Below are 24,603 nucleotides of genomic sequence, written 5' to 3'. Positions count from 1 at the left end.
TGTGTACAAGAATTAACAGAATTTTTAAGATTTCAATATTTGCAATTAATTAGAAATTGCTAGATATTGATATTAGTTTCATGTTTATGAGAAATCAGATAAATGCATGCTGTGAATCTAGTATGATAAAGCAGCATATCACATGAAATGTATTGGACTTTTCCTAGAAGAATCAGGTTCGTAATTTTTGGGAAAACTTTCATAAGTTTTGGGAAAACTGGGCACTTTAGAGGATATTTTTAACAGAAAACTTTTAAAATTTTTCCATATCTGCAAGATATTTTGAAATATTTATCATTTGGACAACAGTTCTTTTTCAGCTACATATAATAATAATAATAATAATAATGACTTTATTTAAAGAGGGTAAGACACTTAGCTGAAGGACTAATCTACCTTGAGGCCCTCATGCAAAGGAAATTTATTTATTTTAACTGCATCTCTGAAGCCACTGGATATATTGGGTTTGGAAGAAGGAAACAGTGGGCATTTCTAATCTCAACTGGAATTATCATACTATTCCAGAGCAAAGTTCCAGAGTATCGGAAACTGTTTTTTTTTTTAATAATTCCTTATTTGGTTTGGGAATTATATACTGTTTGGTAGACACTGATCACAGGTGGGGAGTATTACCAGGTAGCATATAAAGAATAGTGATTGTAAATATTCAGGAGAACTATTATTGGTTATCCTTTACATAAATTTGGCTTTTCTCAACTGGATTCAGTCTTTAATAGGTAATATTTTTAATTACGTACCAGCTAAATTTTTCTTGGTTTCTTTCTGGATTGGTATTAGTCCAAATGCTAGTTTTTGAAGATGTTCCAGCTCTGCTATGTTTTTTTCATTTGAATTATCCCATACTGTATTACTGTAGTCTAAATAGGGTTGAATGTAACAGTTATAAAATAGTTTTCTGTGCCTTTCAGGGAGAAAATTTCTTATCCTACTGAGAAGCCATAAACCTGAATTAACTTATTTACTGATATGTTCAGTCTATGATAAGCTATTATCTACCAAAACACCACATAGTCTATCATCCTAATGACCTGTAAAACTGAAATCAAACTAAACATTTAAAAGGCAACAAAGGAGTCAGTGATAAACATCCACATGTACAGGTATATAACATATACATGTAATACACATGACAACAGGATGAAAGCATGGTTAATGTTCGTCCAAACATTTTGTTAAAACATGCATCTCTTGTTCATACAGCATGTAACATAATTACCATATATACTCACTTATGAGTCCTACTGCAAATTGCACAAACCCAGATCTACCATCGCATAATGTGCAGGCAGATCTGGGTCTGTGCAGTTTGTTAGGAGTAATCAGGAGAACAAACAATGCAGATTATCTTTGTTGTTTTAAGTCTGACTCAACTTATAAGCAAGTATATATGGTAAATACTCATTTTAAATTCAAATATTTAAATCAGATTCAACTGTAAAATTTATAGACCCAGCTCAAACAAATGTTACATGTTGTCAGATCTGGATCTATACAGATTGATAGGAGAAATTAGCAGAACAAACAACACAGACCCTGATCTGCCAGCACATTATGCAATGGCAAAACAGGGTCTATGTTGTTTGCAGTTGGACCTGCCTTAAGAGCATGTATATTGGGTATGCTATTAAGTTTCCATTAACAACTGGTCAAAGTTGGAATTGACGAAATAAAACCACTAGGCCACCAGAGTGGTAACTGGTGTTTTACTCGATTGTCAAGACAATGGGATAAGAATCCACCCTGCTGAATCTCATTTGTTATTTGAAAGACATCTGAGTGGGCATTACCCAATCTTACTGAGAATAAATTAAAACTGAAGCAACACAGAAGATGAACAATATATGTAACAATGTTTTTATCCAAAAGTTTAAGAAAGAGAGTTTCCTGTGGTTGTCACAATCAGGTGCCTTTCAAGCATCTACAAAAACAAGCACATACAGGACTGCCATAAGCAACTCAAAACTGCACATCTTACTTGAATGCAAGTAACACAAATCAGTAAAATTGTGTTTTCTAAACCCAGACTGACTATCAGACATTTCATCAATCTGGGATTGTTTCAAAAGAACATAAGGAAGCAACAGCATTGGGTCTAAAATTATCTTTGTCCAAAATATCACCAGACTTGCTTTTTACATGAGGAAAGAGTACAGTGTCAGAAAAAAAATATCAAAATACATCCATAAATGATTATCATAAACTCAAGGGAACACATATTTGATCATTACTATATCTAAAATATTCTGCCACAAGAGAATCTGGACCACATGATTTGATGACTTGATAAGTTGTTCATAAGTTGTTTAGTTTCACTGAGATACTGATACACCAGTATATGAGATATGACATTAGTGTATTGATATACCAGTGAGGTATGGCTATCTAACATTGATATACCAGTATGAGATAAGGCACGGGGATACTGATACACCAGTATATGAGATATGACATTAGTGCACTGATATACCAGTGAGGTATGGCTATCTAACATTGATATACCAGTATGAGATATGGCACAGGGATACTGATACACCAGTATAGGAGATATGACATTAGTATATTGATATACCAGGTGAGATATGGCTATCTAACATTAATATACCAATATGAGATATGGCACTGGGATACTGATACTCTAGTATACAACATATGGTAATGGCATATTGATACATGTACACCAGTATATAACATACAGCACAAAATTCTAGAAGACATGACAGAGATACTGATGCACCAATATATGAGATACGGCACACCAGTATACAAGATATAGCACACCAATATATGAGATATGGCACACCAGTATACAAGATATAACATGACAGCATATGATATATACTGGGACACTGATAACACCAGTATGTAAGATAAAGCACTGGACTATTTAAACACCAGTATATGAGATATGGCACTGGGATTCTGGTGTACCACTATCTAAGATAATGCACTTGGAAATTGTATCCACCAGTATAGGAGATATGGCACTGCAATACTGATATACAAATGTGTGAGATACGGCACTGGGACACTGATGTACCACTATCTGAGATACGGTACTTGGAAATTTATACAGTATAGAAGATATGGAAACATCATATTGATTATCTGTGTGTGAGATAGGGTTCACACATCTAGTTGATGTTGCGTTTGGTTTGGTGGTTGGAAGTTTTATGTTGCCATAGCAGCATATGAAGGTCAAATAGTAATGAGGCAATCTGATTCAAATGCCTTGCCCAGGGACACAACAAAGTATCTGATCCAGGCTAATCTAATGGTAGAATCTGAACTCCACCCTTCTGGTCATTAGTCCTGCACTCCAGCCACTAACAGCTCTGAATCTCAAGTAAAAACAGACATAAGCTGACTTAAACTACAGTATATTCTCACTTATAAGTGAAGTCAACTGCAAACAAGAAAGATTCTGATCTGCTGTATCATTATGCACTTGCAAATCATGGTCTATGTTGTTTTTTCTATTACTCTTAACAAACTGCATAGAACCAGATCTGCCAGCACATTATTCAATGGTAGATCTGACCGTGCAGTTTGCAGTTGAACTCTTACAAGCAAATGGCTGAGTCGTCTAAAGCGCTCACAGTTACAGATCACTGTCATCTCACCTCTATCTGTGTGGGTTCGAGTCTCGGGCTCTGACAATGTAGGTACATGAGAAAGCTTGCCAGTAGCTTTTCGTGGGTCTGTGGTTCTTTCTGGGGCTTTCCCGGGTTCTTTCTCCACCATTTATACTGGCTGTCATGCACAGCCTATCTTGTGCTGAAAAATGGTGTTAAACCCTACAACAACAACTTACAAACAATCATACATGGTACCTATATTTCACACAAACAATTTCTACAATAAATTATTAGCGACATGACAACAATACAAGATTGACAATAAATCACAGAAGCAGTAAGTCATATCACTTTGTCATTTTTTACTTGACACATTCCTTTCCAACTAAGCATGGGTGTTACAACTCAGCACCATGAATCAGCTCATGATACTTAAAATCAGATGTAAATGTCCCACCATTGCTTGAAGACTATATTTACCAGATATACCTATGTTGTTAAACACACCTGTATATTGACAGACATAATATAAAACAAGCACAAGTCACACTGAATTCTAAGTTGTCCTACATAAAGCATCATACAGAAACTCTCTGAACTTTTCAAGCCTGAATGCTTCGTTTGTTATAGGTACAAGAACAGATCCCATTCCACATTAATGAGACTAAGATGTTCCGCTGGGTAAACTTAATACTGCAGCAATCGGAAATAACCTACTGACACAAGAAATACTGAATATACAACGTGCTTACCATCAGTGTCGACTTAATTTAGTTAAAACCCGACCATAATAGCCAGTACATAGAAATAATAAAGATATCCATTTTTGATGGGTGTGTCTGTGTGTGTGTGTGTGTGTTGATGAAGAGGTAAAAGAACATAACAAAATAAAAATAAAAAATTGAAACATTCATTCATTGTGTAGTAAATTGTTCAATTTCTTGGAAACTGCACATACACATAGGGCTTTACCAATATATGCCTACCCGGCCTATAGTGGTCTATGAGACGGCATATGGTAATAAGAACAGACTAACCCTGGTGCAATCTAATAATATCTCAATAAACAGCAACTTGTATACTGATTTATGGAAAGATGTGAACCAGGATGTATTACTATGCCTGAAATATGACAGTAAATAAAAAATCAGTCAGCCTTGACACCTCATTTCACTAGTCAACCCTATAAAAATATATTTTGAACATTTTCACATGCATTTCTGTTTGTGTAATATGCACCCCCCTGTGCACAGTCTATACCACAATCTTATCATGTGCAATCCCATAATAATAATAATAATAATAATAATAATAATAATAATAATAATAATGCTTTATTTATAGAGGGTGACTCATTAGTCAAGAACTATTCTCCCTTGAGGCCCTCTTAAGGAGAGTATAACAATGCACATTATATGAAGATAACAATAATTAGTGTTTATTTTAACATGTTTAGTATTAAAATACTAAATTCCATTATCTATTAGAAACACATGCATGCTCATGATATCTCTTCTTAAGTACTCTAATATTTTCAGCAGATTTTACATGTAGTGGAAGCTTATTCCACAGAACTGTACCAGAGTATTGAAAACTCTTTTTAAATTGCTCTGTTCTTGGTTTTGGTGCTAGAAGGTTTCCATGTGATATTGATCTCAACTGGTATTGTGTTGAAAAAGGCCTGAATAAGTCCTGAAGATATTCTGGTGCAGTTCCATGTAGACATTTATATAAAAGAACTGCGTTGTGAAAATCTATCCTGTCATATATTGTGAACCATTTGAGTTCTGTAAATAATACTTTTGAGGGATGATCAACAGATGCATCTAAAATTACATGTGCTGCTCGTTTTTGAAGTTTATAAATCCTGTCAAGCTCAGATTTAGCAGTTTCCCCATACATTAGAACAATAATCCATTGTTGGAAGAATATATGACTTGTAGTATAGATAATACCCTTCCTATGATAAAATCCAACATCCGATGCCAAGATATGCCATCTCATAATGTCCATCAAATGATTAAATCTAACAGCCTATGCCAAGATATGCCATCTCATAATGTCCATCAAACGATTATATTGAATAGCTTATGCTAAGATATGCCATCTCATAATGCCAATCCAATGATTAAATCCAACAGACTATGCCAAGATATGCCATCTCATAATTCCAATCCAATGATTAAATCCAACAGCCTATGCCAAGATATGCCATCTCATAATGTCCATCAAATGATTAAATCCAACATATGATGCCAAGATATGACATCTCATAATGCCCATCAAATGATTAAATCCAACAGCCTATGCCAAGATATGCCATCTCATAATGCCCATTAAATGATTAAATTCAACAGCCTATGCCAAGATATGCCATCTCATAATGTCCATCAAATGATTAAATCCAACAGCCTATGCCAAGATATGCCATCTCATAATGCCCATCAAAAGATTAAATCCAACAGCCTATGCCAAGATATGCAATCTCATAATGCCCATCAAATCCAACAGATTATGCTAATATATGCCATCTTGTATTGTCCATCTAATGATTCTATTCAAGAGCTTATGGAGAATTATGCCATCTCCAAATGCCCATCTTATGATTATATCCAAGATACTGTTCTGAATGAATTCGAAAAATCTTGAACATGTTGATATACCAACAGTCTTGATGTATCATAATGATATATTCCAGAATGTCTTTGAATGAATTCACAACAATCACAAAGTAGTGTTTTTGTCCAAAATTCAATAAACACTTTGTAGTTCCAATAAATATCTTTATTAATAAAAGATTCCTCTTGAATTATATCTGAACATGACAGTTAGAATTTCCACATACTGATTTTAAACTAGGAATCATTTTTTTTTAACCTCAACCTTATATAAATAGCAAAGACACAATAATGTGACCAGGATGTGGGTCAAACATTTTCATCCAGAACATTCTAAGTTTGTTCATAAATATGGACCTTGAACTCATACATCAGGAAACAACTTTTTTTAAAAATGATAAAAATCAGGAGGATAATAACAACTCTACCTCATCAATGGACAAAGGTCAAGCACATGAAATCAATTAAATATAAATAACAAGATTATAAAATCAACTTTTGAAAAGAAATGCAAAAGTTTGATTCAGAAAACAAAATGAAAGCATTAACTTGACAAGTTCCAAGCTATTGCACTTGGAAAGAAAACTAACATGTCTTGAGACATTCTCCTCTAGTAAAACAAATACATCTTGTGAAAACTTAGTAAAACCACTGGAGTTGCTTCAGACTTTATGCTATATACAGATGTATATAATCAACTTGTAGGTAAAGAGGTACGAGGTCAGCTATGGTTAGCAATGCTGCTTCACTGACTCGACAGTGAACAAGTTCTCATAAGATTTTTCAAGATTCTTCAGTGAAAAATAATTATACAATTACACAAAGATCCCATTCTACTCTTAAAACTATCTGTATATAACAAATTGGGTACAAAAATAGGTAAAATGGTTAAAATTGATGTTGAATTTAACATGAATGCAATGCTATAAATTTTACAGGCAGGGTTATTCACATAAAGTCATTTAGGTAACAGGTGTTCTATTTATAGCACCATGCACACTGGCTTTGGCACATGTATAGCAATGGCCTAGGGAATCACTATGATGCAAACTAGAAATATCCAACATACCATTATAATCTGGTAGCTTTAGAATATTTTTCTTACTCTTTTAGGTGTGTAAACACCCCTAAAGATATAAAGACACCCTTGGATAGTCCAAATGTAAGAACATCCAGATATGCCCTACAATCTCTCAGGTATGTATGACACCCTTGGATAGACCAAATGTAAGAACATGCAGATATGCCCTAAAATCTTTCAGGTATGTATGACACCCTTGGATAGACCAAATGTAAGAACATCCAGATATGCCCTACAATCTTTCAGGTATATATGACACCCTTGGATAGTCCAAATGTAAGAACATCCAGATATGCCCTACAATCTTTCAGGTATGTATGACACCCTTGGATAGACCAAATGTAAGAACATCCAGATATGCCCTACAATCTTTCAGGTATGAGAGACCCACTTGTATGTCCAATGTAAGAACATAAGAACATCCAGATATACACTCAATCTTTCAGGCATGCAATCTGATTAAAATCATATCTCCACTGTCTGATGTGAAGATCTGTCAACAACCACTTAGGGGTCATATTCTGGTGACCTATGTTACATAAGTGCTAATTTTATCAGCCAATCAGATGAATTCTTCTATCTACGCATCTGGGAGACTGATTAATTGTAGTAAAATTGTCAGGTATGGTAGCCACCCTTGGAGAGTTCAGACCTTGGATAGTGCAACATGTAAGAACATTCGATGACAAATGCACAAGAATCTTTTAGGCAAGTAGGGACCTTTGGAGAGTCCAACGTAAGAGCATCCATGACAGGCACTCCAATCTTTTATGTATGTAAACACCCTTGAATAGTCCAAATGTAAAAACATCTAGATATGCACCTCAATCTTTTAGGTATGTAAGGACCTTGGGGGAGTCCAAATGTAAGAATGTCTATGACATATGCACTACAATCTTTTAGGTATTTATATACCATTGGAGAATCCCAATGTATGAACATCTATGACATGCACTACAATCTTTTAGGTATGTAGGGACCTCAATAGGAGAGTCCAAATGTAAGAACATCCATGATAAATATATTACAATCTTTTAGGTATGTAGACACCCTTGGAGAGTACAAATGTAAGGACATCTATGACATATGCACTACAATCTTTTAGATATGCAGACACCCTTGGAGAGTCCAATGTAAGAACATTCATGCATATGCACCACATTCTTTTAGGTATGTAGGGACACTTGGAGTGTCCAAATGTAAGAACATCTAGAATGTATGCAATACAATCTTTTAGGAATGTAGATACCCATGGAGTCAACACCCCTGGAAAGTGCAAATGTAAGAACATCCAGGTATGTAGGGACCCTTGGAAAGTGCAAATGTAAGAACATCCAGGTACGTAGGGACCCTTGGAAAGTGCAAATGTAAGAACATCCAGGTGTGCAGTACATATCTTTTAGGTATGTAGCAGCTCCACCAAACAGTATCATATCGTACACTTTCTCAAAAACCCAAATTACTGTATAATCTTACAAGGCAATCAAGCCTAGCACTCTGAAACAGCTTAAATCAATAGACTCAAGTCAAAATATTACATCATTTAAATCGAATAATAATTACCATCACCATTTTCTTTGAATCTTTAATGATGGGTTCATCCTATTAAGAAAATCACTTTTTATAAATGCTCATGGTTCACTTTAATGTACTTCAAGCAAAAATTATATACAGAGTCCCAGTAGGAATAACATACAACTTTTTGACCCATTCTTTTATTTCAAATACTGTTTGGTGGCTGAATCATCTAATGCAGGGGTGCACAACCTTTTTCAGAAAAGGGCCAGATTGCATTTTCTAAGACCACTCAAGGGCCACAAACACTCTAAGACCACTTGAGGGCTGCAAACACTAATTTCTTTAATATTATCACTGTTCTCAGGCCAGACGTCAGTGTTGTTTTAATTTAACACGTTTGCAGGCCAGATCTGGCCCACGGGCCATGGGTTGTGCACCCCTGATCTAATATGCTAGTAAATGCTCAAAGAAAAAAAACAATAACAGGCTGTTGTTGAGAACCACAGGTAGGAAATTCAGGTATGCTGACAAGTGGTGTAATACACGACTGATAACACATCTTGATTGACTATATCCTGATCAACCTTGGTAATTCAAATGTTATCAATGTTAATTAACCTGCATGAGATTCAGCAGTACATATAGGGAATTACTGTTACCAATATTAAGTAACCTGCATGAGATTCAGCAGTACATATAGGGAATTACTGTTACCAATATTAACTAACCTGCATGAGATTCAGCAGTTCATGTAGGGAATTATTATGTTGCCAGAAGTAACTGGAATACCTGGTGGACATCATCTTGTAACAGATTTACCAACTCTATGCTCAATGTCCAACTCTAAAGAATACCAGTACTAATTCACACTATAAATAATGGTCACATTTTAGAGTCACAGACTTACTAAAGTGCGATTTTTAGAATTCTTTTAGACTATAATGTAGTTATCTATGTCTCAGATGAAAAATACATTTAAATAAAATGTTCTAAACTCCCTTGATAACTTCTATTATTTCTTGTTGTATAGTAGTTGGTTTTGATACATAGATACATCTGTTGTATAGTAAGGGCCATGACAGATGGGTACATCTGTTGCATAACTGACTGGTTATGATAGATTGGTACATCTGTTGTACAGTAGTTGGTTTTGATAAAAGGGTACATCTTTTGTATAGTGGTTGGTTATGACAGAAGGGTACATCTTTTGTATAGTGGTTGGTTTAAGAGAGATGTGTATCTCTGTTGTATAAGTAGTGGGTTATGACAGATGGGTACATAAGTTGTATAGTGTTGATTTTGACAGATGGGTACAGCTGTTGTATAGTCATTATGATAGATGGGTACATCTTTTGTACAGTAGTTGGTTATTATAGATGGGTACATCTATTGTATAAGTAGTTGGTTATGACAGATAGGTACATCTGTTGTATAATGTGGATTCTGACAGATGGAGTACATCTTCTGTACAGTAGTTGGTTATTATAGATGGGTACATCTATTGTATAAGTAGTTGGTTATGACAGATAGGTACATCTGTTGTATAATGTGGATTCTGACAGATGGAGTACATCTTCTGTACAGTAGTTGGTTATTATAGATGGGTACATCTATTGTATAAGTAGTTGGTTATGACAAATAGGTACATCTGTTGTATAATGTGGATTATGACAGATGGAGTACATCTTTTGTACAGTAGTTGGTTATTATAGATGGGTACATCTATTGTATAAGTAGTTGGTTATGACAGATAGGTACATCTGTTGTATAATGTGGATTATGACAGATGGAGTACATCTTTTGTATAGTAGCTGGTTATGATAGATGGGTACACCTGTTGTATAATAACTGGCTACAGTAGATGGGTATCTCTGTTGTTATTGGTAATTTTAGTAAATGGTTGTTGTTAAATGTGGTCATATCCATAACCAACTCTAGCCTCACAGTGAGGGGGATGTTACAGTTAATTGTTTTCAGCCTAATTAAACAAAAAACTAATATTGATAGAAAAGGGGTCCTTGTAGTCTTACAATAAATTACTGATAGCAAGTTCCCTTACAAAGATTTCACTTTGGGACCATTTGTTGTCAAACTTTTAGCTCCTTTAAGAGGTGCCTAATACAGGATTAAGACATTACACTGTAATTTGGAATTATTTAGTTAACAATGAAACATTTTCAGAGTAATTTTCCAATAAATATAACATCTGTTGAGTTTCTACTAAACATTAAGTGTGTGTGTATGTGTGTGTGTGTGTGTGTGTGTGTATGTGTGCATATGTGTGTATGTGTGCATGTGTGTGTGTGCCAGAGGTGGCACAAAATGCAGCCCACAGGCCAGATCAGGTCCATGACCTGGTTTTATCTCTTAATTTACATCACAGAGTATGGCTTTACAAATCCCTTATTCGGCTCATGCCCTTGAGGAAGTTGCCAACGTCTGGTGTGGATAGTGAATATGTGGCTATAAGTTGCTTTTAAAATTTAGGCTTTGTGCATTTGGGTTTGCATGCAAAAGATACTTAAATATCATCAGTTGACACAATTTGACCATGGGTTTAGCTCAGCATTATGCCATGAGATCTTCTGGGAATGCTTTATCTCAGGTTGGATAGTTTCATTTATAACCTGGGATCAGGAGGCAGACAGCATGAATAACTAAAAGTGTTCTTCCATAATTAAAGGTATAATAAAAAAACTCACTTGTCTAATTCCCCAAATGAAGCAGTTTTCCAGAAAACCTGAACATAATAAAGATAAGTATTTAAATTAGCATTAAGCATTTAAAAGTCTTCATAGGATGCTTTCTCTGAGGTCCGCTAGATTCATTTATAACCTAGAGTCACCAATCAGCTAGAAGCATTCACATCTAATTAAATGTATAAAATGGAAACCCTCTCACTCGTCTAATTCACAAAATAAAGCATATTTACAAAAAACATTTGCTACAACACTCATTATCAAAACATCTTGAAGAAAACTTTTCCAGAAAAATACCAACTCCATACTGAATTAATTTCTGTCTCCAGCAAACTTTTTCATAATTAAGGCAAGTACTTAAATTAATATGCAAGGATAATCCTTTCTAGAAATTAGCTTAGTCATACAGAATTCAGAATGATAAATTCAAAGACTTTTCCCAAACTTTCAAAGAGCACAAACATAGATTTCCAAGACCTATTTTCACAAACATTTTGTATACAATTAAGTTATTTTATATGAGAAAACAACAAATGCAAAATACTACAAAATTGTTTAATGATGAAATGAAACTGAACAGGTCATCAAAAGAAAGAAACCAGGAAAACTCGACTACATTTGAATCTAACAAACTTGGACAATTTTATTTGTGATCATGGCAAGAAATTAAAAATTTCTGGGTCTATTTCAATTTTCAAAGACTTTTAAAAACCTCAAGGTAATCTGCTAGATTTTCACAAACTTTCAAGGCCTTGAAATTGCGACCTCATTTTTCCCAAACTGTCAAAGACCATATGAACCCTGCTTATGATTTTTGCACAGAATTAAGTCACAATTTAGCAACAACAACTAAACACTGTAACTTAAATTTTATGGGATTCTAGGCCTAAATGTACAGAAGATTTCCTTTAAACACCAACCATTTTAGAAGCATATTAAAAATGCAATACTTCCAAATGAAGGATGACTGCTAACTACTATCTCCACATTTTGACTAAATTTTCTTTCTGATATATATATATATATATATATATATATATATATATATATATATATATATATATTAGTAACTGTTAATTCTCATATGTTTTTCATGATAATTTAGAACACTAAAGTCTGTCATTTTCATCCCTTATAACCATCATATCTGGGTTGGTTCAATCAATGAAGGTTTAGGCTTACATAAAAGACTATTGGAATATTTCACAATTTATATTTGTTACCAGCTCAAAAGCTTTAAAATTTGAGCCTGTTGTGTCTTTATGGACTAAAGTGGAATTTATTATCTATCCACTCTCTTCAGCACCCTAGTAAACTGAACAGAGATTTGCAATGGTACTATCCTGTCTACCTTCAATCAGTCATGATTGTAATGATTAACAATATTTGGAACCTTGAGTTCACAAGCTCTAAATCCTGTCAAAAGTACCATATATACTTACTTAAAAAACAAGTCCAACAGCAAACTGCAAAGACCCAGATCTATTGTCGCATAATGCGCCAGCAAATCTGTATTTGTGCCATTTGTTAGGAGTAATCAGTAGAACAAACAACACAGACCCTGATCTGCAGGCACATTATGCTATGACAGATCAGGATCTTTGTTGTTTGCAGTTTGACTCGACTTTTAAGTGAGTAGAGACATTAGTTTCATGCTAAATATTCATAATCCAAACCAAATAAATGATCAGCCTACAAAACATTTTGGCAACATGATCATTCAAAAGGTTTCAAGGAGAAATAAATGGTGGCTGATATGTTGGTAATAAATTCTGCTAATCCAGTTTATACCAATTTTAGCAAGAACATACATATTTATGATTGTAAGATTACAGTTATGTTGGGTAAAACAATAGACATTCATTTTATTCTGAATACAATGAGACCAAACAATATTTATCCAAAACATGAGATGTATAATTAAAAAAATCCATGAACAGCTTTTTCTAGTTAAAAGCAACATATACTCTACAAATCTTTTTACACAGATCTGATTCTTTCCAATGTTGTTTGTACACATCTGACCCATTCTATATTTAAACATCTGACCCATTCCATGTTTGTACACATCTGACCCATTCTATGTTTGTACACATCTGACCCATTCCATATTTACACATCTGATCCTCTGAATGTCTGCAGAGATCTAACTCTTTTTATGTTATACAGGTCTGGTCCTTTGCATGTTTACACAGACCAGATTCTTTACATGTTGACAAAGATCTGTTTGCATGTTCACACTGATCTGATCTGACCCTTTGCATATTTACACAGATATGATCCACTGCACGTTTACACATATCATACCATTGGCATTCCTTACACAGACCTGACCATTTGCATATTTACACAGATCTGACACTTGGCATATTTACAGATCCAATCCACTGTATGTTTACACAGACCTGATTCTTTGCACGCTTATTCAGACCTGACCATTTGCATATTTACACAGATCTGACTCTTGGCATATTTACAGATCCAATCCACTGTATGTTTACACACACCTGATTCTTTGCATGCTGATACAGATCTGTTTGCATGCTCATTCTGAATAATTCTGACCCTTTGCATATTTACAGATTTTACCCATTGCATGTTTGCACAGATCTGACAGTTCGCAAGTTTGCACAGACCTAACCTTTTGCAGGCTTACATGGATCTGACCCTTTGCACATTTATTTGTTTCTTTTAGTTACTGTATGTATCCTTCATTGCACAAGAACTTTATAAATTAGATCAAACAGAAACAGACCAATTCAGGAACTTGTAATTGCTTCTGTCAAACTTTCTAGAGTCTGTGTAAACAAAATCCTTTCTCATAGCCAGAATAGCTCTTGCAGACACTGACATTTGAACTCCTGTCATGTGAACACAGTATATAAACTAACCTTGGATATTCTAACAAAGCATCTAAAGCTAGCTACTCTATGATCTAACACAACATTTGATGCATAGTAGTTTGATTAATGTCATTCTTGTTTGTCAATATGAAGCAATCAATGGATCAAAGAATTTTACCTCTGTTCACTTCATGTATGTTAAAATAACTCTAAAGAATAGCCTCTGTGTGATGTAAACTATTTTGATTCAAAACATTTTTTTACCTCTGCTAATAAGATATATATAAAAAAAATTTATATATATATATATATATATATATATATATATATATATATATATATATATATATATCCAATTTCATCATTCAAGATATACATACCTAAGAGCGTGTGATTTTTCATCAATAATCAGCCAACAAACCAATTTTTAAACCAGATATGTATCCATATGAAGCCTACCCATGCCGGGACCCCAAGTGGCAGAGTGGTCTAAAGTGCCCTCCATTATGGATTACTGCCATCTCACCTCTGTCTGCGTGGATTCTAGTCTTGGATTCAGCCAATGTGGGTATGTGAGAAAGCTTGCCAGTAGCTTCTCGTGAGTCTGTGTTTCTTTCCAGGGTTTTCCCGGGTTTTTCCTCCACCATTAATACTGGCCGCCATGTATAGCCTATCGTGTGCTGAAAAATGGCGTTAAACCCTACAACAACAACAACAACCTACCCATGCCAGCATGATGCAGTTACATGGGCAAAGGGCTTAGTAAAACAAGGGCCATAACTCCATAATTTTTTTAAAGTCAAACTTGCTAGAGCTCAGTTTAACAAAAACCCTCATGCCAAATTTGGTTTCGATTCATGATTTCCATCACAAGTCTTTTTAACAAAAATTAACAGCAAAGTTTAAAATCAGCTGAGACCTAAAACTCGGCCTGGAAAGTGAAAGATGAGCTTGTAGGGAAACAGGGGCCATGAATCCATACAATTCTGCCAAAAAATGGTAAAATTTAAATCTGAAATAGGTTTTTTTAAGGTAAAGCACCCATATCAAATTTGATTTCAATCCATGAAAATCTTCAAACTTTACTGAGTGGAAACAAAATGGAATGGCAAAAGCTGACAGTCAAACAACAGTTACAAACCCACAACTCTACAAAATTCTGCCGACAAACTGTGAAAACTGAACTGGACAAAGTTCTTGCTAATGTAAAACCTGAGACCAAATTTAATTTCAATCCATGGAAGGGCAAAGTTCCAAGTCTAAACATTCAAAGTCAGACTTAACTTTAATGTAAAACCGTATCAAACTGAATCTGATTTCATCTTTCAATCTATGAAGGCCATCAAATTATATGGAGCAGAAATATGTGTGTGTGATTTGGACTTTTAACATAGACTTAACAATTTCTTAGTCATATCGCTACGATGTCTGCAGTGTGGCAGTTCATAATGATGTCTAGCACTGGAACATCATGCCACATGATGTCCCACCCAGTCACAATATCCTAACATCTGGACAACCAGTCCTAACACTAACCTCTCAATAATCAGAGCCTAGCAAGGCAGATAATAGTAACATTTTTGTTAAGTCTTACGTATGTCACAGCATATCTCAAAATACTGAAGAGGTCTTGCATTGAGTTGCATCCTTCAGAAGAGGTCTTGCATTGAGTTGCATCCTTCAGAAGAGGTCTTGCATTGAGTTGCATCCTTCAGAACAGGTCTTTATGCACTCACTGGAATGCATTCTTCACTCCATGGTGGCCTTTGCTTCTCAGTATAATCAACACATCAAGTTGTCATCTCCATCCACATTTACAAAAGGCCTACAAAAGATCTTGTCTGGGCTTCTGTAGTTGTTATTTGTCATCAGCAAAGCAGTTAACAATACCCATGATTAATTAGAAGAGGAACCTCCAGTTGTCTGCAAGTTTATGGGACTGTATATACTCACCTATGAGTTCAACTGCAAACTGCACAGACCCAAATCTGCCATTGTATAATATGCCAGCAGATCTGGGTCTGTGCAGTTTGTTAGGAACAATCAGTAGAACAAACAACATGGACCCTAATATACAGGCACATTTTGCTATGCCGGATTATTATCTTTGGTGTTTGTAGTTTGACTTGACTTATAAGCAAGTACATACAGTATGCATTCTTTACACTGGGTAATCTGATACATCCAACACAGAAACAAATACTGCAAACATGATTAAATAGGCAGTTCACTATAAACAACGACCCTTAAATGGAAGTTCCAGTACCATGTGTACTAATCCCAGGCACCATTTCATGCTTTTTGAGGCCAAATTTAGACTGATGAATCAGATATAGATAGATATTTTGAGTCAGGCAACACTGCAGTCATTTGACTGACAAATCATCAAAGAGCTATCATGACCCAATATTTCAAGAATCTTAACACCTATATTGGGTGTGTCAAGTACTAAAGGCCAAAATATTAACCTGGATTATTTTCCTATATTTCTTTTGATGAACTGCATAATAAAGACAGCCACCAATGTCTATTAAAAGGCAGTAAATAGACTTTTACGAAATTCTGTAATTAGTATCATTGTTCTATTACTAATAAGGCTCTTCAAGTTGATGACTTCACCTGCTGTGTGAACCAAATACAAACATAATTTTAAAATGTACAAAAGGTATAATTCTGAATATTTTGTTATAATTTTTTTGTTTCTTTGAACCTGTCAATAAATTTAATTCAGACTGATAGACAAAATAATATTATATAAAATTATCTGCAAATAATGATACATGAAAAGATCTGCAGCTGTATATACTCAGGACACCTTAAGATATATGTCTGTCATGATAAACAGGTAAATGACTGTGATGATAAACAGATAAATGATTGTGATGTAAAAATGTTCAAAGAGAATAATTTTCTACTGTGTAAAAAGCATACTGTAAAATCCAAATTCTTGTCAAGTATACTCCAACTGATATCAACGCCAACTTTCATACTCCAACTGATCTCAACACCAACTTTCTTACTCCAACTGTGTTCAAGGCCAACTTACATATTCTAATTTATATCAGTGTCAACTTTCTTACTCCATCTGACCTCAAGGCCAACATTCATACTCCAAATATCAAGACTACCATTTATATTCCAAATGATATTAAGGCCAACTTACATACTCCAGCTTATATCAATTCCAACTTTCATATTCCAACTGATATCAATTCCAACTTTTATACTCCAATGATATAAAGGCCAACTTTCATACTGCAACTCATATCAAGGTCGACTTTTATACTCCAAATGATATCAAAGCCAACTTGGTAAAGTCTGCCATTTCCAACAATTCTGAAGTGGTTTCATCGTTTAACAGATGGTCATAGCCAATCCATGGAAGATGAGACTGACCTTCTGGAAGACCGGTGTCTGTGATTGGTGAGCAGAAAGTGGTTGCTGTGAAGGAGGCAACTGAAGAACTATTGCAACAAGGAAATCAACAGGTGTAGATAATACTGGACCACATCTCCTGAAGACTGCTGCAGATACATCTAACAGCATAGCTTGCATATATAATCTAAGCATATCCACCACTGTGTTTCTTAAGACATGGAAACTGGCAAAAATTACCACCATTCAGAAGTATGGCAGCAAAGAGGAAGTCCATAACTACAGATCCATATCTATTGTAATAACTCTGTCCAAACTACTTGAAAAATACGTTCATGACATTCATTTGATAAACCTATCAAACAATAAATTAATTCATAAAAACCAATCAGGGTTCAGAGAAAACCACTCATGTGAGAGAGCCTTGGTCTCCATGAAAGATTGATTACTGCCTTGGATCAAGGAAAATTAGTTGGATCCATACAAGTTTTGATCTTATAAAAGCTTCTGACCTTGCTGATCGTGATATTCTTATCAACAAATTGAGTATTTATCAATGTAACAATCCAACAATTAATTGGTTTACATCATATCTAACAATGAGAAAACTGTGTAAAAAAAATGGCAATTTTTCTGAAGAAGAACCAATTATATACCACAGGGATCAATTCTAGGGCCACTCCTCTTTCTCATTTTCATAAATGATGTGCTACTGAAAATAGGCAATTGCATTTAATCACCGACTTACATGCAGATGATATCACACTATCAGATTTCAAACAGCTAAAATCAGACCCAGGGGTCTCCTTTCAGAAAGCCTTATTTATAATAGATTCCTCATGTATGGAAAAGGGGATGAAAGTAAACACAGACAAGACTGAATCATCAATGATTACCACAAAACAAAAGTCAGCAAAAGTAGAAAATTACAATCTGAATATTAAGCTGAATGAAATTTACCTACAAATGGTAACCCATGAAAAAATCCCTGGGGTGATAGTTGACAACAATTTGCAGCGGAATGAACATATTCAAGTCAGATATCATAAATTCAGAATGAACATATTCAAGTCAGATATCATAAAGTCAATTCATGTCTGTGGTTATTTAGCAAGATAAGATCATACCTATCAACTAAACATACATTAATATATTACAAATGCTATATACAACCATACCTAGACTACTGTAATGTAACATATTACAAATGCTATATACAACCATACATAGACTACTAAAATGTTGTCTGGGGAAACACTTCTGGCAAGAATATTTACAAATTATTCTGCTTGCTAAAAAAGCTTACAGAGGCATCTTAGATAATGCTGAAAACATCCCTGGTGCAATGAATGATACATGTATTAAAATGTTAACAGTAAGTGAACCATTATTTTTGAGAAAGGCTAGACTTGTGCACAAATTTTCAAACAATATGGCCACATTATATCTCAATTGATTATTTCATGCTAGAAAACAAGGCAACACTCCTGATTTCAGCTAACCACCATTCCATCCAAAAACTAAATAAAGAACTCTTTAAGAAAAGTTTTCAATATTTACTCTTTAAGAAAAGTTTTCAATATTTACTCCTAAAGAAAAGTTTTCAATATTTACTCTTTAAGAAAAGTTTTCAATATTCAGAATCACTAATTTAGAGCAGGATCCCAAAGGAAATTAGAGAAATATGAATGCATTTAATTATAATCTAATTCAATGGATGAAAAGTGGAACATGTTCCATTTGACAAATACTTTACACTTTTAAAGTATAAATTCACTAACCTTCCATTTTGTGATCTCATTATTTTTGTACTGTATATACACAGAGAACCTAGCCAGAGCATGCTCATTTAACTTTTCTGTTTATTATGTGAATATAGCTTTTTAATACACATATAATTGAGGGCCACACAAGGAGTATTAGTTCCATGCAACTAATTGTGTCAGTCTCTTTAAATAAAGTCATTATCATCATTATTATTATTATTATTACGCTTGATGTACAGTAGAGGACATTTCTGTTATGGTTATTATTTGTCCACATTTTTTAATATACTGAAGAATCGTTTAAAGCCAAACAGTTTCTGCAAGATGGTTTCCACATTTGTTGATGGCAGATCAAAAACACACTCACGGTTTTAAATTGACAAACAGCTGCTCACCAAATGAAATGAATGACCAGAGAAGTTTTGAATGAGATTGTCACGGTTGGTGGAACAAGGATTTACTTTTCTTTGTGTGTGTGACTTGGAAATTTAGTGTAGCTTTAAAAAAATTTCAGTCATATCTCTACAATGTCTGCAGTGTGGCAGTTTATAGTGATGTCTAGCAATGAGGGATCATGCTGCAGATATGAAGTATGATGTCCCACCCTGTCACATTATCCCAACATTAACCTCTTAATGATGGCCGCCTAGCAAGGCAGCTGCTAGTACCAGTTTTATAAGTTTTTGGAATGACTCAGCCAGGCTTCAAATCCACAACCTCCTGCATCCAAGGCAGATGCTCTAACCACTAGGCGACCAGAACTGTTTTTACTTCCTGAAGAAGACTTAAAAAGAAAAATGTTTGGATGAGGCAAAGCGAACTCCTCACCATAAGCAAATTGTAAAGTGAGTTTTATACCCGTGATTTTGTTATACAAAAGGCCTGGTCATCCAGGTACATTTGCCTGACTCTCCTAGTGTCAATGGACATAATGCAATGACAGATCTGTATATATTTGCTTATGAGTCCAACTGCAAACTGCACAGACCCAGATCTGCCAGCACATTACAGAAGGATGCTCTAACCACTAGGCGACCACTATACTGGGTCGGTTCAGTTTGTTAGGAGTAATCAGTAGAATAAGCAACATAGACCCTGATGTGCTGGCGCATTATGTTACAGCAGATTATGATCTTCGTAGTTTGCAGTTTCACTGGACTGATAAGTGAGTATATACCACAGCCTAAATGCAGAGTTACAAATATACTATTTCATGATCCCAGAAAATTATCCAATCAGTTTATCATGACAGTATTAAAACTAATGCAGGTTTTGCTGACATTTTGGCTAAATTTATCAAGTTTATTAATTGTTACTCTCCACTGCATTAGCCCAGATTTGTGTTGATTAAAATAAAGGTGCAAAATAACCAAGCATAGTAAGATATGTGATGATAAGAGATTCACAACAAGATGGATATTAACACTGAGAGGTAATACTGCACAGTACCTAGACGTGTACAAAAGTCAAATGGATATCAAAGGCCACTTCTATTCAAAAACAAGGTGTCCAACACATACAAAACTGTAGACGGACACATTTTTGGCTCGCTTAGTTTATGGTATGGCTCAGCATCAACGGCTCCTTACCAGTGATCATACTACAATTCTCATCTATTCTGATAATAAATCTATGAATATGGGTTACATAAACCAGATCTGAGACCAGTTTGTGACCCATTTATATTAATAAGGTTATCGTGCATCTAAATTTGGCAGTAAGCATTAGTATTTCTGACCTGGTTTCATTCAAGCTTGGTAAAAATGCTAATACCATATTTACTCGCTTATAAGTCAAGTCAAACTGCAAACAACAAAGATCCTGATCTGCCGTAGCATAATGCACCTAAAAATCAGGGTCTATGTTATTTGTTCTATTGATTACTCTTAACCAACTGCAAAGACCCAGATCTGCTGGCACATTATGCGACTGTAGATCTGGTTCAGTGCAGTTTGCAACTGACTCAAAATACGATGCAAGGAAATACAGCAGTTGTTGGATGAGTTTTATTATGAGCAAAAAGTCAAAGCATATTTATGAGGTGACTTTTCATCTTACTGACTGAGGTTTCTTTTAACCACTCCTGAAACTGTATTTAGAACAGGCTTATATCATCAAGCTCTTGGCAGAGTAAGATTATGGGTGGGATTCATGCATATTAATGATGGGATTTGCATAAACATACAGTAACACTTACTGCAATTGCTCACAACCCCAACTGGAGTTCCCAAACCAGGAAAGAAAAGGAATCTTACTGGTTACGCTGACTTAGAACATATAAACCAAGTGGTTTAAACCTGGGGTCAAAATGTAAAATATGACAAATATATGGTGTATATTCCTATGACTACATAAAAAATGTTCAATAAGAAAATATTTCAATTGTCACTATAACTGTAGATTCAGCCTTTGATACAAGGAGTGACAGCCAACTGCAGCTAGTTATCACAGGACAACTACTAGATGGTTTAGGAAGAGATACAGTTTCAGACATGGAGGTCGACATAATATCCTCAATGATTTTATAAAGCATGAGGAATGTAAAATATATGAATACATGTTCCACCTAATCACACACCAAACTTTTAATACCTTTATCTTCCATCAAAATGCACACCCTTTTATAGTACAAGAAGTATCTTGAAAATCCTTTGCCTTGCATACTTGCTTTTATGTTGAATCAAACTACAAACTGTAGAGACTCAAATATGCCATCACATAATGTGCTGGAAGATCTGGGTCTGTGCAGTTTGATAGGAATAATCAGTAGAACAAACAACATAGACCCTGATCTGCTGGCACATTATGCATACAGCAGATCAGGATCTGTGTTGTTTGCAGTTTGACTCAACTTAAAAGCAAGTATAGATGGTAATTATATTTTTGCTGCAAATAGTAATTCAGGTGCCAAACAGGATATTCAACGTGCATTTTATATTATCATTTTGTAAGAGGAGCAAAGGTATTACATACATGTATGAACAAGTCTTTACTAGCTGATCTTAATATTCATGTATAAAACTCATACTTTACCTAGTACTGTGTTACAAAATGCATGTATTGTACCTTGTTTTTTCATATACAGTATTGTTACAAAATGCATGTACTGTATGTCACATTTGCTCAGCCCCAGTTTGTAAGTCATGTGTAAACTAAGGTATTATTACAAGCCATGGTTTGATGTTGAAACTTTGCCACTGGCTAGAGTTAATCTTTTATGCATGGTTACTGTGACCAGACAAGACCCAGCATCTTGGATCAGCACAGGCGTTAGATCGAGGGACATCCCACCTATATGTTACAGCTCAGTCCTATGATCAGAGGAACCCACGAGGGAATGGGGCGTGTTCTAAATCTGTCCCCACGTGGACAGACAGTGAGAAAGACATTGTCCACTACGTTTGATTGGATCGGGTCGAACTGACACCCAATCGGAATTGTAATAACAATTTTGATCCGCATTATAACTTCTAAGTAGCAAGCGAAAATTTAGTCTTGCCTAAGAAGGCTGCTGTGCAATATAGGGTTACTCCAAGGAAGCCACTCGTAATTTGGCAGTAAAACTCAGAGATGATATTTTAAGGAAAGACAAAGCTTCGTAAAGGTCAGTAAATTATTTCATCGATTTTTGCAGAATATTATGGCTTTGTAATTGTAAGTAATATGTATACATAATTACAAGGATCATTTAGTATGTAGAATTACTTTTGTAGTGATCATTTTGAGGCGTATTTGAGTATTATGTAGATTGTTAGCTTGTGGTCAGAATTAGTTTTGTCATTCGCTAATAGGTTACTTCATAGTAAACTAGTGCATTTATTCATGTGATATGTCAGAATTTACACATGCTTGAATTGTGAATTTGGAAAATGGTTTAAGTGTGCAAGATTAGATAATATGGATGTATGGATATATCAGAGCATGGATATTTGTATATTTGTATACTTTGTATGAGTTGTAATGTAAAAAAAATCTGTCTGATTGCTGTGATATTGTTTAGTATAATGGGATTAGGAATATATACTGATGTGACACAATTTATTGATGTATGTATGAGAAGTAATTGATACCTTGCTTTTATTACGATGTTGTTTACCATACAAGAATGTACGAGTATTTTGATGTAAATGAATGCGTGACCTAAGAAATTTAACAGCCATTATGTGATGATAGGCTGTATGTAGTGTGAGATGACAGGGCTAAGGAAAATATTGTACCATCTTTGTGTTTTCACAGAAGGCTCTTTTGGGGACAAAACTTCCGGTTCAGTTAAGTCCCAAGTCTCTAAGAAGGGACACAGAAGTGAGACTAGCAAAGCAGTCGGAGTCGACAAGTCTAGTCGGGGGAAAGAGTCAAGAAGGAGGAGGAAAAGGAGTTGAAGAGAAAATGGAGAAGGAGGAGGAGTATAGAGAAGTCATGGGGAAGGAATTTGAAGAAATTCGGGAGGAAGAGGAATACAAGGACAGATGGAAAGCTATCTCACACTGTTCATCAAATGGCGCAATAGGCTATCATATGGTCAAGCGGAAGGAGAGTACTTGGGAAATTTTAATCATTTGACTATTTAAATATCATTAAATTTTTATCCATTGAATTTCATCTTTTTTGTATATTCAATCATTTAACCATCAGCATTGCTGGCTGGGGGCTCAGAGATTTACATCTCTGTTTCCCTAATTTAACTTCCAACCAAAATCGAGCCTGGGTGGGATTTCCATAATAGTTTAGATAAAATCTTGGGAGCACCCCACCCCAACCATAATACACCTACCACAGTGGCAGCATAACAACACAGTATTTTACAAAATGCATGTACTGTAGCTTGTTTCTGATGCACAGTATTGTTTCAAAATGCATGTACTGTACTTAGTTTTATATATACTGTATTGTTACATAATGCATCTACTGTAAAATGTTCTTTTATATACAGTATTGTTACAAAATGCATGTAGTGATGTACTGATGCATGTTTTTGATACACAGTATTGTTATCAAAATCATGATCTATGAAAGTATAATCATATTTTACAACAGTCATTGAGACATTACACAAACATGTATCTGTAACATGTTGGATCTTTAAGAACTTTGTGCCATAAAATAGAAA

The 24,603-nt window shown here is 34.8% G+C and overlaps 1 protein-coding gene and 1 long non-coding RNA gene across 2 annotated transcripts in view; one reads left to right on the top strand and one right to left on the bottom strand.

The window, feature by feature from the left end:
* The window catches only part of LOC149770728 (unconventional myosin-VIIa-like), a gene marked incomplete at its 3' end in the record, with an annotated part of 86,212 nt that overhangs the window by 52,393 nt on the left and 9,216 nt on the right, over positions 1–24,603 (bottom strand). The window lies entirely within an intron of this gene.
* LOC149770729 (uncharacterized) lies at positions 460–24,090 on the top strand. Its single transcript, XR_016418483.1, has 3 exons — positions 460–539; positions 7,328–7,411; positions 23,733–24,090. It is a non-coding gene; the product is annotated as an uncharacterized LOC149770729 (long non-coding RNA).

Source organism: Sinohyriopsis cumingii, unplaced genomic scaffold, assembly GCF_028554795.1.
Source record: "Sinohyriopsis cumingii isolate HCF-2022 unplaced genomic scaffold, ASM2855479v2 utg002443l, whole genome shotgun sequence".
In the NCBI taxonomy this organism is placed as follows: Eukaryota; Metazoa; Mollusca; class Bivalvia; order Unionida; family Unionidae; genus Sinohyriopsis; species Sinohyriopsis cumingii.
This window is presented reverse-complemented; position numbering and strand designations above follow the sequence as displayed.